We start from the raw sequence: 14,880 nt of genomic DNA on the forward strand, positions 1-14,880 counted from the left end.
TGCACCACATGTGAACAGGCATTAGACAGCAGAGCTGTCCCATTGAATCGCACATGTTCCACCACACGTGATCAGGCTTTAGACAGCAGAGCTGTCCCTTTGAATCGCACATGTTGCACCACACGTGATCAGGCATTCGACAGCAGAGCTGTCCCCCTGAATCGCATATGTTGCACCACACGTGATCAGGCATTAGGCAGCAGAGCTGTCACCATGAATCGCATATGTTGCCCCACACATGATGAGGCATTAGATAGCAGAGCTGTCACCCTGAATCGCACATGTTGCACCACACGTGACGAGGCATTAGACAGCAGAGCTGTCTCCCTGAATCGCACATGTTGGACCTTACGTGATCACCCTTCAGACAGCAGAGCTGTCGCTCTGAATCGCACATGTTGCACCACACGTGATCAAGCATTAGACAGCAGAGCTGTCCCCCTGAATCGCACATGTTGCACCACACGTGATCAGGCATTAGACAGCTGAGCTGTCCCCCTGAATCGCACATGTTGCAGCACATGTGATCAGCCTTCAGACAGTAGAGCTGTCCCTGTGAACCGCACATGTTGCACCATACGTGATAAACCTTTAGACAGCAGAGCTGTTCCCGTGAATCGCACATTTTGCACCATACGTGATCAGCCTTTAGACAGCAGAGCTGTCTCACTAAATCAAACAGGTTGCACCTTACGTGATCAGACTTCAGACAGAAGAGCTGTCCCCCTGAATCGCACATGTTGCACCACACGTGATGAGGCATTAGACAGCATATCCGTACCCCTGAATCACACATGTTGCACCACACATGATCAGGCATTAGACAGCAGAGCTGTCCCTCTGAATCGCACATGTTGCACCACATGTGATCAGGCATTATACAGCAGAGCTGTCACCGTGAACCACACATGTTGCACCTTATGTGATCAGCCTTTAGACAGCAGAGCAGTCTCCATGAATCGCACCTGTTCCACCACACGTGATCAGATGTTCCACCACACGTGATCAGGCTTTAGACAGCAGAGCTGTCCCTTTGAATCGCACATGTTGCACCACACGTGATCAGGCATTCGACAGCAGAGCTGTCCCCCTGAATCGCATATGTTGCACCACACGTGATCAGGCATTAGGCAGCAGAGCTGTCACCATGAATCGCACATGTTGCACCACATGTGAACAGGCATTAGACAGCAGAGCTGTCCCATTGAATCACACATGTTGCACCACACGTGATCAGCCTTCAGACAGCAGAGCTGTCACTCTGAATCGCATATGTTGCCCCACACGTGATCAGGCATTAGATAGCAGAGCTGTCACCCTGAATCACACATGTTGCACCACACGTGATCAGCCTTCAGACAGCAGAGCTGTCACTCTGAATCGCATATGTTGCACCACACGTGATCAGGCATTAGATAGCAGAGCTGTCACCCTGAATCGCACATGTTGCACCACACATGATGAGGCATTAGACAGCAGAGCCGTCCACCTGAATTGCACATGTTGCATCACACGTGACGAGGCATTAGACAGCAGAGCTGTCTCCCTAAATCGCACATGTTGGACCTTACGTGGTCACCCTTCAGACAGCAGAGCTGTCCCTCTGAATCGCACATGTTGCACCACACGTGATCAGGCATTAGACAGCTGAGCTGTCCCCCTGAATCGCACATGTTGCAGCACATGTGATCAGCCTTCAGACAGTAGAGCTGTCCCTGTGAACCGCACATGTTGCACCATACGTGATAAGACTTTAGACAGCAGAGCTGTTCCCGTGAATCGCACATTTTGCACCATACGTGATCAGACTTCAGACAGCAGAGCTGTCGCCCTGAATTGCACATTTTGCACCACACGTGATGAGGCATTAGACAGCATATCCGTACCCCTGATTCACACATGTTGCACCACACGTGATCAGGCATTAGACAGCAGAGCTGTCCCACTGAATCGCACATGTTGCACAATATGTAATCAGCCTTCAGACAGCAGAGCTGTCCCCGTGAACCACACATGTTGCACCTTATGTGATCAGCCTTTAGACAGCAGAGCAGTCTCCATGAATCGCACATGTTGCACCACACGTGATCAGGCATTAGACAGCAGAGCTGTCTCCCTAAATCAAACATGTTGCAACTTACGTAATCAGACTTCAGACAGCAGAGCCGTCCCCCCTGAATTGGACATGTTGCACCACACGTGATGAGGCATTAGACAGCAGAGCTGTCACCCTGAATCGCACATGTTGCACCACACATGATCAGGCATTAGACAGCAGAGCTGTCGCTGTGAATCGCACATCTTGCACCATACATGGTCAGCCTTCAGACAGCAGAGCTGTCCCCCTGAATCGCACATGTTGCACCTTACATGATCAGGCTTTAGACAGCATAGCTGTCCCCCTGAATCGCACATGTTGCACCACACGTGATCAGGCATTAGACAACCGAGCTGTCCCCATGAATCGCACATGCTGCACCCCACCTGATCAGGCATTAGACGGCAGAGCTTTCCCCCTGAATCACACATGTTGTTCCTTACATGATCAGGCACTAGACAGCAGAGCTGTCCCCCTGAGTCACACATGTTGCACCACACGTGATCAGGCATTAAATGGGAGAGCTGGCCCCCTGAATCGCACATGTTGCACCACACGTGATCAGGCTTTAGACAGTAGAGCTGTCCCCCAGAATCGCACATGTTGCACCACACGTGATGAGGCATTAGACAGCAGAGCTGTCTCCCTAAATAGCACATGTTGCACCACACATGATCAGGCATTAGACAGCAGAGCTGTCCCCTTGAATCGCACATGTTGCACCTCATGTGATCAGCCTTCAGACAGCAGAGCTGTCGCTGTGAATCGCACATCTTGCACCATAAGTGGTCAGCCTTCAGACAGCAGAGCTGTCCCCCTGAATCGCACATGTTGCACCATACGTGATTAGGCATTAGACAGCAGAGCTGTCCCCCTGAATCACGCATGTTGCACCATGCGTGATCCGGCATTAGACAGCAGAGCTGTCCCCCTAAATCGCACTTGTTCCACCACACGTGATCAGATGTTCCACCACACGTGATCAGGCTTTAGACAGCAGAGCTGTCCCCTTGAATCGCACATGTTGCACCACACGTGATCAGGCATTCGACAGCAGAGCTGTCCCCCTGAATCGCATATGTTGCACCACACGTGATCAGGCAGTAGACAGCAGAGCTGTCACCATGAATCGCACATGTTGCACCACATGTGAACAGGCATTAGACAGCAAAGATGTCCCCCTGAATCGCACATGTTGCACTATACGTGATCAGGCATTAGACAGCAGAGCTGTCCCCCTGAATCACACATGTTGCACCACATGTGATCAGGCATTAGACAGCAGAGCTGTCACCCTGAATCACACATTTTGCACCATACGTGATCAGGCTCTAGACAGCATAGCTGTCCCTGTGAATCGCACATGTTCCACCACATGTGATCAGGCTTTAGACAGCAGAGCTGTCCCCCTGAATCGCACATGTTCCACCAAACGTGATCAGGCGTTCCAGCATACGTGATCATTCTTTACACAGCAAAGCTGTCCCCCTGAATCGCACATGTTCCACCAGACGTGATCAGGCTTAGACAGCAGAGCTGTCCCCGAGAATCGCACATATTGCACCATAGGTGATCAGGCATTAGACAGCAGAGCTGTCCCCCTGAATCGCACATGTTCCACCACGCGTGATCAGGCATTAGACAGCAGAGCTGTCCCCTTGAATCGCACATGTTGCAAAATACGTGATCAGGCATTAGACAGCAGAGCTGTCCCCCTGAATCGCACATGTTGCACAATCCGTGATCAGGCATTAGACAGCAGAGCTGTCCCTCTGAATCGCAAATATTGCACAACACGTGATCAGGCATTAGACAGCAGAGCTGTTCCCCTGAATCACACATGTTGCACCACACGTGATCAGGCTTTAGACAGCAGGGCTGTCCCCCTGAATCGCACATGTTCCACCACACGTGATCAGGTGTTCCACCACACGTGATCAGGCTTTAGACAGCAGAGCTGTCCCCTTGAATCGCACATGTTGCACCACACGTGATAAGGCATTCGACAGCAGAGCTGTGCCCTGAATCGCACATGTTGCACCAGACGTGATCAGGCATTAGACAGCAGAGCTGTCCCCCTGAATCGCACATGTTGCACCATACATGATCAGGCTTTAGAGAGCAGAGCTCTCCCTGTGAATCGCACATATTACACCATACGTGATCAGGCATTAGACAGCAGAGCTGTCCCCCTGAATCGTACATGTTCCATCACACATGATCAGTCTTAGACAGCAGAGCTGTCCCCTGAATCGCACATTTTCCACCACACATGATCAGGCATACCACCACACGTGATCAGGCTTTAACCAGCAAAGCTGTCCCCCTAAATAGCACATGTTGCACCACACGTGATCAGGCTTAGACAGCAGAGCTGTCCCCTGAATCGCACATGTTCCACCACACATGATCAGGCATTCCACCACACGTGATCAGGCTTTACACAGCAAAGCTGTCCCCCTAAATAGCACATGTTGCACAACACGTGATCAGGCTTAGACAGCAGAGCTGTCCAGAGAATCGCACATGTTCCACCACACATGATCAGGCATTCCACCACACGTGATCAGGCTTTACACAGCAAAGCTGTCCCCCTGAATCGCACATGTTGCACCACATGTAATCAGGCATTAGATAGCAGAGCTGTTCCCCTGAATCACGCATGTTGCACCACACGTTTTCAGGCTTTAGACAGCAGAGCTGTCCCCCTGAATCGCACATGTTCCACCAGACGTGATCAGGTGTTCCACCAGATGTGATCAGTCATTAGACAGCAGAGCTGTCCTCTTGAATCGCACATGTTGCACCACACGTGATCAGGCATTCGACAGAAGAGCTGTCCCCCTGAATCACACATGTTGCACCACACGTGATCAGGCATTAGACAGCAGAGCTGTCACCCTGAATCGCACATGTTGCACCACACGAGATCATCCTTCAGACAGCAGAACTGTCCCCCTGAATCGCACATGTTGCACCTTACATTATAAGGCATTAGACAGCAGAGCTGTCACCCTGAATCGCACATGTTGCACCACACGTGATCAGGCTTTAGACAACAGAGCCGTCCCCCTGAAATGCACATGTTGACCCATATGTGATCAGGCTTTAGACGGCAGAGCTGTCCCTCTGATTCGCACATGTTGACCCATACTTGATCAGGCTTTAGATGGCAGAGCTGTTCCTCTGAATTGCACATGTTGACCCATACGTGATCAGGCTTTAGACGGCAGAGCTGTCCCTCTTAATCGCACATGTTGACCCATACGTGATCAGTCTTTAGACAGCAGAGCTGTCCCTCTGAATCACACATGTTGCATCTTACATGATCAGGCTTTAGAAAGTAGAGCTGTCCCCGTGAATTGCTGCACCATACATGATCAGGCTTTAGACGGCAGAGCTGTCCCCCTGAATCGCACATGTTGCACCTTACATGATCAGGCATTAGACAGCAGAGCCGTCCCCCTGAATCACACATGTTGCCCCATACGTGATCAGGCATTAGACAGCAGAGCTGTCCCCTTGAATCGCACATGTTGCACCTTACATGATCAGGCATTAGACAGCAGAGCTGTCCCCCTGAATCACACATGTTGCACCACACGTGATCAGGCTTTAGACAGCAGAGCTGATCCCTGTGATTCGCACATGTTGCACAATACGTGATCCTGCATTAGACAGGAGAGCTGTCCCCCTGAATCGCACATGTTCCACCACATGTGATCAGGCATTAGACGGCAGAGCTGTCCCCTTGAATCGCACATGCTGCACCACACGTAATCAGGATTTAGACAGCAGAGCCGCCCCCCTGAATCGCACATTTTGCAACTTAGGTGATCAGGCTTTAGACAGCAGAGCTGTCCCCTTGAATCGCACATGAGCAGAGGGCCATCTTGCACACCAGTCAACAATCGGAGGATGGGGTGGGTGCAGTTAGCCTGAAAGCAGCTCTGGGGTGGACTGGGAACCACAAGAGGCCCTGGAAAAAATTGGCAAAGAGGCACCATCTTATTTCAGGAAATCCAACACTTTACCTATGTGAAAATGTGGAAATTAAATACGTTGCCACACAAAAGAGGTTCAGGGTGCAGAGGCCCACCGGGAAATCTCCAGAGTTCCCTATAGGCCAGCCCACCACTGCCCAGGGCGCAGAGGCCTTTAGGAAAATCTCCAGAGTTCCCTACAGCCAGCCCACCCCTGAGTGAACTTTTTGTTATTCTAAGATACTGTACCAGGTTAATGCACCTGCTACATAGATTAGAGGTGTGTTTTCTGCTGGTGGCACTGTCTGATGCAAGGGGCTAGAGATTTTCACCCCCTTTGGGGAAATGCTGGAGTGGGCAGCTCCACACCCCAGGGTGGTAACATTAAAACTATGTATTGCATGGCAGGTGCTGAGCTACTGGGAATGCCCTTTCAACCCTTCGTTATGTATATGTGCTGTCCCAGCATCATGATCAGGCATTAGACAGCAGAGCTGTCCCCCTGAATCACACATGTTGCACCACACGTGATCAGGCATTAGACAGCAGAGCTGTCCCCCTGAATCACACATGTTGCACCTTACATGATCAGGCATTAGACAGCAGAGCCGTCCCCCTGAATCACACATGTTGCCCCATACGTGATCAGGCATTAGACAGCAGAGCTGTCCCCTTGAATCGCACATGTTGCACCTTACATGATCAGGCATTAGACAGCAGAGCTGTCCCCCTGAATCACACATGTTGCACCTTACATGATCAGGCATTAGACAGCAGAGCCGTCCCCCTGAATCACACATGTTGCCCCATACGTGATCAGGCATTAGACAGCAGAGCTGTCCCCCTGAATCGCACATGTTGCCCCATACGTGATCAGGCTTTAGACAGCGGAGCCGTCCCCCTGAATCGCACATGTTGCACCTTACATGATCAGGCTTTAGACAGCAGAACTGTCCCTCTGAATCGCACATGTTGCACCTTACATTATAAGGCATTAGACAGCAGAGCTGTCAACCTGAATCGCACATGTTGCACCACACGTGATCAGGCTTTAGACAGCAGAGCCGTCCCCCTGAAATGCACATGTTGCACCACACGTAATCATGCATTAGATGGCAGAGCTGTCCCTCTGAATCGCACATGTTGACCCATATGTGATCAGGCTTTAGATGGCAGAGCCGTCCCTCTGAATTGCACATGTTGACCCATACGTGATCAGGCTTTAGACGGCTGAGCTGTCCCTCTTAATCGCACATGTTGACCCATACGTGATCAGAGCTGTCCCTCTGAATCACACATGTTGCACCTTACATGATCAGGCTTTAGAAAGTAGAGCTGTCCCCGTGAATCGCTGCACCATACATGATCAGGCTTTAGACGGCAGAGCTGTCCCCCTGAATCGCACATGTTGCATCATATGTGATCAGGCTTTAGACAGCATAGCTGTCCCCCTGAATCGCACATGTTGGACCTTACATGATCAGGGTTTAGACAGAAGAGCTGTCCCCCTGAATCAGACATGTTGCACCACATGTGATCAGGCTATAGACAGCAGAGCTGTCCCTCAGAATCACTCATGTTGCAACACATGTGATCAGGATTTAGACAGCAGATCTCTCACCTGAACCACACATGCTGCACCTTACATGATCAGGATTTAGACAACAAAGTTGTCCCTCTGAATCACCTGTGTTGCACCTTACATGATCAGGCTTTAGACAGCAGCACTGTCCCTCTGAATCTCATATGTTGCACCTTACATGATCAGTCTTAAGACAGCAGAGATTCCCCTATGAATCCCACATCCTACATCTTCCATGATCATGCTTTAGACAGCTGAGCTGTATCTCTGAGTCGCACATGTTGCACATTCCATGATCAGGCTTTAGACAGCAGAGCCTTCCCCCTGAATCGCACATGTTGCACCACACATGATCAGGCTTTAGACAGCAGAGCTGTCCCTGTGAATCGTACATGTTGCACCATACGTGATCCTGCATTAGACAGCAGAGCTGTCCCCCTGAATCTCACATGTTCCACCACATGTGATCAGGCTTTAGACAGCAGAGCTGTCCCCTTGAATCGCACATATTGCACCACACATGATCAGGAATTAGACAGCAGAGCTGTCCCCCTGAATCGAACATGTTCCACCACGCGTGATCAGGCATTAGACGGCAGAGCTGTCCCCTTGAATCGCACATGCTGCACCTTACGTGATCAGGATTTAGACAGCAGAGCCACCCCCCTCAATCGCACATTTTGCACCATACGTGATCAGGCTCTAGACAGCAGAGCTGTCCCCGTGAATCGCACATGTTCCACCGCACGTGATCAGGCTTTAGACAGCAGAGCTGTCGCCTGAATCGCACATGTTGCACCACACATGATCAGGCTTAGACAGCAGAGCTCTCCCCTGAATTGCACATGTTCCACCACACATGATCAGGCGTTCCACCACACGTGATCAGGCATTAGACAGCAGAGCTGTCCCCCTGAATCGCACATGTTGCACAACACGTGATCAGGCTTTAGACAGCAGAGCTGTCCCCCTGAATCGCACATGTTGCACCACACGTGATCAGGCATTCGACAGCAGAGCTGTCCCCCTGAATCGCACATGTTGCACGACACGTGATCAGGCATTAGACAGCAGAGCTGTCCCCCTGAATCGCACATGTTGCACCATACGTGATCAGGTTTTAGAGAGCAGAACTGTCCCTGTGAAGCGCGCATATTGCACCATACGTGATCAGGCATTACACAGCAGAGCTGTCCCCCTGAATCGCACATGTTGCACAACACGTGATCAGGCTTTAGACAGCAGAGCTGTCCCCCTGAATCACACATGTTGCACCACACGTGATCAGGCTTTAGACAGCACAGCTGTCCCCCTGAATCGCACTTGTTCCACCACACGTGATCAGGTGTTCCACCACACATGATCAGGCTTTAGACAGCAAAGCTGTCCCCTTGAATCGCACATGTTGCACCACACGTGATCAGGCATTCGACAGCAGAGCTGTCTCCCTGAATCGCACATGTTGCACCACACGTGATCAGGCATTAGACAGCAGAGCTGTCCCCCTGAATCGCACATGTTGCACCATACGTGATCAGGCTTTAGAGAGCAGAACTGTCCCTGTGAAGCGCGCATATCGCACCATACGTGATCAGGCATTACACAGCAGAGCTGTCCCCCTGAATCACACATGTTCCAAAATGCGTGATCAGGCATTAGACAGCAGAGCTGTCCCCCTGAATCACCCATGTTGCACCATGCGTGATCAGGAATTAGACAGCAGAGCTGTCCCCCTGAATCGCACATGTTCCATCACACGTGATCAGGCATTAGACAGCAGAGCTGTCCCTTTGATTCACACATGCTGCACCTTACGTGATCAGGATTTAGACAGCAGAGCCGCCCCCTGAATCGCACTTTTTGCACCATACGTGATCAGGCTCTAGACAGCAGAGCTGTCCCTGGGAATAGCACATGTTCCACCACACGTGATCAGGGTTTAGACAGCAGAGCAGTCCCCCTGAAGCGCACATGTTGCACCACACGTGATCAGGCATTAGACAGCAGAGCTGTCCCCATGAATTGCACATGTTGCACCACACATGATCAGGCTTTAGACAGCAGAGCTATCCCCCTAAATCACACCTGTTCCACCACACGTGATCAGATGTTCCACCACACATGATCAGGCTTTAGACAGCAGAGCTGTCCCCATGAATCGCACATGTTGCACCACATGTGAACAGGCATTAGACAGCAGAGCTGTCCCGTTGAATCACACATGTTGCACCACACGTGATCAGCCTTCAGACAGCAGAGCTGTCCCCCTGAATCAAACATGCTGCACCACTCGTGATCAGCCTTCAGACAGCAGAGCTGTCCCTCTGAATCGCATATGTTGCCCCACACGTGATCAGGCATTAGATAGCATAGCTGTCACCCTGTATCGCACATGTTGCACCACACATGATGAGGCATTAGACAGCAGAGCCGTCCCCCTGAATTACACATGTTGCACCACACGTGACGAGGCATTAGACAGCAGAGCTGTCCCTCTGAATCGCACATGTTGCACCACACGTGATCAAGCATTAGACAGCAGAGCTGTACCCTTGAATCGCACATGTTGCACCACACGTGATCAAGCATTAGACAGCAGAGCTGTCCCCCTGAATCGCACATGTTGCACCACACATGATCAGGCATTAGACAGCTGAGCTGTCCCCCTGAATCGCACATGTTGCACCACATGTGATCAGCCTTCAGACAGCAGAGCTGTGCCTCTGAATCGCACATGTTGCACTACACGTGATCAGCCTTTAGACAGCAGAGCTGTTCCCGTGAATCGCACATGTTGCACCATACGTGATCAGCCTTTAGACAGCAGAGCTGTCCCCATGAATCGCACATGTTGCACCACACGTGATCAGGCATTAGACAGCAGAGCTGTCTCCCTAAATCAAACAGGTTGCACCTTACGTGATCAGACTTCAGACAGCAGATCGGTACCCCTGAATCACACATGTTGCACCACACGTGATCAGGCATTAGACAGCAGAGCTGTCCCTCTGAATCGCACATGTTGCACCACATGTGATCAGGCATTATACAGCAGAGCTGTCCCACTGAATCGCACATGTTGCACAACATGTAATCAGCCTTCAGACAGCAGAGCTGTCCCCGTGAACCACACATGTTGCACCTTATGTGATCAGCCTTTAGACAGCAGAGCTGTCCCCATGAATCGCACATGTTGCACCACACGTGATCAGGCATTAGACAGCAGAGCTGTCTCCCTAAATCGAACATGTTGCACCTTACGTGATCAGACTTCAGAAGGCAGAGCTGTCGCCCTGAATCGCACATGTTGTACCTTACATGATCAGGCACTAGACAGCAGAGCTGTCCCCCTAAGTCAAACATGTTGCACCACACGTGATCAGGCATTAGATGGGAGAGCTGGCCCCCTGAATCGCACATGTTGCACCACACGTGATCAGGCTTTAGACAGCAGAGCTGTCACCCTGAATCGCACATGCTGCACATTACATGATCAGGCTTTAGACAGTAGAGCTGTCCCCCTGAATCGCAACTGTTGCACCACACTTGATGAGGCATTAGACAGCAGAGCTGTCTCCCTAAATAGCACATGTTGCACCTTACGTGATCAGGATTCAGACAGCAGAGTTGTCCCTGTGAATCGCACATGTTGCAGCATACGTGATCAGGCATGAGACAGCATAGCTGTCCTCCTGAATCGCACATGTTGCACCACACGTGATGAGGCATTAGACAGCAGAGCTGTCTCCCTAAATTGCACATGTTGCACCTTACGTGATCAGCCTTCAGACAGCAGAGCTGTCCCTCTGAATCGCACATGTTGCACCATACGTGATCAGGCATTAGACAGCAGAGCTGTCACCCTGAATCGCACATGTTGCACCACACATGATCAGGCATTAGACAGCAGAGCTGTCCCCTTGAATCGCACATGTTGCACCGCATGTGATCAGCCTTCAGACAGCAGAGCTGTCACTGTGAATCGCACATCTTGCACCATACGTGGTCAGCCTTCAGACAGCAGAGCTGTCCCCCTGAATCGCACATGTTGCACCATACGTGATTAGGCATTAGACAGCAGAGCTGTCCCCCTGAATCGCACATGTTCCACCACGGCTGATCAGGCATTAGACAGCAGAGCTGTCACCCTGAATCGCACATGCTGCACCACACGTGATGAGGCATTAGACAGCAGAGCTGTCTCCCTAAATAGCACATGTGGCACCTTACGTGATCAGGATTCAGACTGCAGAGTTGTCCCTTTGAATCGCACATGTTGCACCATACGTATTCAGGCATTAGACAGCATAGCTGTCCCCCTGAATCGCACATGTTGCACCACACGTGATCAGGAATTAGACATCAGAGCTGTCCCCATGAATCGAACATGCTGCACCCCACGTGATCAGGCATTAGACGGCAGAGCTGTCCCCTGAATCGTTCATGTTGCACCACACGTGATCAAGCATTAGACAGCAGAGCTGTTCCCCTGAATCGCACATGTTGCACCATAAATGATCAGGCTTTAGACAGCAGAGTTGTCCCCCTGATTTGCACATGTTGCACCTTTCGTGGTCAAGCATTAGACAGCAGAGTTTTCCCCCTGAATCACACATGTTGTACCTTACATGATCAGGCACTAGACAGCAGAGCTATCCCCCTGAGTCGCACATGTTGCACCACACGTGATCAGGCATTAGATGGGAGAGCTGGCCCCCTGAATCGCACATGTTGCACGACACGTGATCAGGCTTTAGACAGCAGAGCTGTCACCCTGAATCGCACATGCTGCACCTTACATGATCAGGCTTTAGATGGCAGAGCTGTCCCCCTGAATCGCACATGTTGCACCAACCCTGATCAGGCTTTAGACAGCAGAGCTGTCCCCCTGAATTGCACATGCTGCGCCTTACGTGATCCGCCTTTAGACAGCAGAGCTGTCCCCCTGATTCACACATGTTGCACCAGATGTGATCAGGCTTTAGACAGCAGAGCTGTCCCACTGAATCGCACATGCTGCACCTTTCATGATCAGTCTTTAGAAAGCGAAGTTGTCCCTCTGAATCCCACATTCTACATCTTCCATGATCAGGCTTTAGACAGCTGAGCTGTATCTCTGAGTCGCACATGTTGCACCTTCCATGATCAGGCATTAGACAGCAGAGCTGTCTCTCTGAATCACACATGTTTCACCTTACATGATCAGATTTTAGACAGCAGAGCTGTCACACTGAATCACACATGTTGCACCACATGTGATCAGGCTTTAGACAGCAGAGCTGTCACCCTGAATCACACATGTTTCACCTTACATGATCAGATTTCAGACAGCAGAGCTGTCCCTCTGAATCACACATGCTGCACCACATGTTATGAGGCTATAGCTAGCAGAGCTGTCCCTCTGAACCGCTCATGTTTCACCTTACATGATCAGATTTTAGACAGCAGAGCTGTCACACTGAATCACACATGTTGCACCACATGTGATCAGGCTTTAGACAGCAGAGCTGTCCCTCTTAATCGCACATGTTGCACCTTCCATGATCAGGCTTTAGACAGCAGAACTGTCCCTCTGAATCGCACATGTTGAATCAAAAATGTTGCACCACATCTGATCAGGCTTTAGACAGCAGAGCTGTCCCCGTGAATCGCACATGTTGCACCTTACGTGATCAGACTTTAGACAGCAGAGCTGTCCCTCTGAATCACACATGTTGCACAACATGTGATCAGTCTTTAGACAGCAGGACTGCCCCTCTGAATCGCACATGTTGAATCACACATGTTGCACCTTCCATGATCAGGTTTTAGACAGCAGGGATGCCCCTATGAATCCCACATCCTACATCTTCCATGATCAGGCTGTATACAGCAGAGCTGTATCTCTGAGTCGCACATGTTGCACCTTCCATGATCAGGTTTTAGACAGCGGATCTGTCTCTCTGAATCACACATGTTGCACCATACGTGATCAGGCATTAGACAGCAGAGCTGTCCCCCTGAATCACACATGCTGCACCACACGTGACCAGGCTTTAGACAGCAGAGCCTTCCCCCTGAATCGCACATGTTCCACCACACGTGATCAGGCTTTATACAGCAGCGCTGTCCCCGTGAATCGCACATGTTGCACCATACGTGATCAGGCATTAGACAGCAGAGCTGTCCCCCTGAATCGCACATGTTCCACCACGCGTGATCAGGCATTAGACAGCAAAGCTGTCCCCCTGAATCGCACATGTTGCACCATACGTGATCAGGCATTAGACAGCAGAGCTGTCCCCCTGAATCGCACATGTTCCACCACGCGTGATCAGGCATTAGACAGCAAAGCTGTCCCCCTGAATCGCACATGTTGCACCATACGTGATCAGGCATTAGACAGCAGAGCTGTCCACCTGAATCGCACATGTTCCACCACGCGTGAGCAGGCATTAGACAGCAAAGATGTCCCCCTGAATCGCACATGTTGCACTATACGTGATCAGGCATTAGACAGCAGAGCTGTCCCCCTGAATCACACATGTTGCACCACATGGGATCAGGCATTAGACAGCAGAGCTGTCACCCTGAATCACACATTTTGCACCATACGTGATCAGGCTCTAGACAGCAGAGCTGTCCCCGTGAATCGCACATGTTCCACCACATTTGATCAGGCTTTAGACAGCAGAGCTGTCCCCATGAATCGCACATGTTCCACCACACGTGATCAGGCGTTCCAGCATACGTGATCAGGCTTTACACAGCAAAGCTGTCCCCCTGAATCGCACATGTTCCACCAGACGTGATCAAGCTTAGACAGCAGAGCTGTCCCCTGAATCGCACATGTACCACCACACATGATCAGGCTTAGACAGCAGAGCTGTCTCCCTGATTTGCACATGTTGCACCACATGTAATCAGGCATTAGATAGCAGAGCTGTTCCACTGAATCACACATGTTGCACCACACGTTTTCAGGTTTTAGATAGCAGAGCTGTCCCCCTGAATCACACATGTTGCACCACACGTTTTCAGGTTTTAGACAGCAGAGCTGTCTCCCTAAATAGCACATGTTGCACTTTACGTGATCAGGATTCAGACTTCAGAGCTGTCCCTTTGAATCGCACATGTTGCACCATACGTGATCAGGCATTAGACAGCATAGCTGTCCCCCTGAATCGCACATGTTGCACCACACGTGATCAGGCATTAGACATCAGAGCTGTCCCCAT

Source organism: Ambystoma mexicanum, chromosome 13 (assembly GCF_040938575.1).
Source record: "Ambystoma mexicanum isolate Mex_15411 chromosome 13, UKY_AmexF1_1, whole genome shotgun sequence".
Classification (NCBI taxonomy): domain Eukaryota; kingdom Metazoa; phylum Chordata; class Amphibia; order Caudata; family Ambystomatidae; genus Ambystoma; species Ambystoma mexicanum.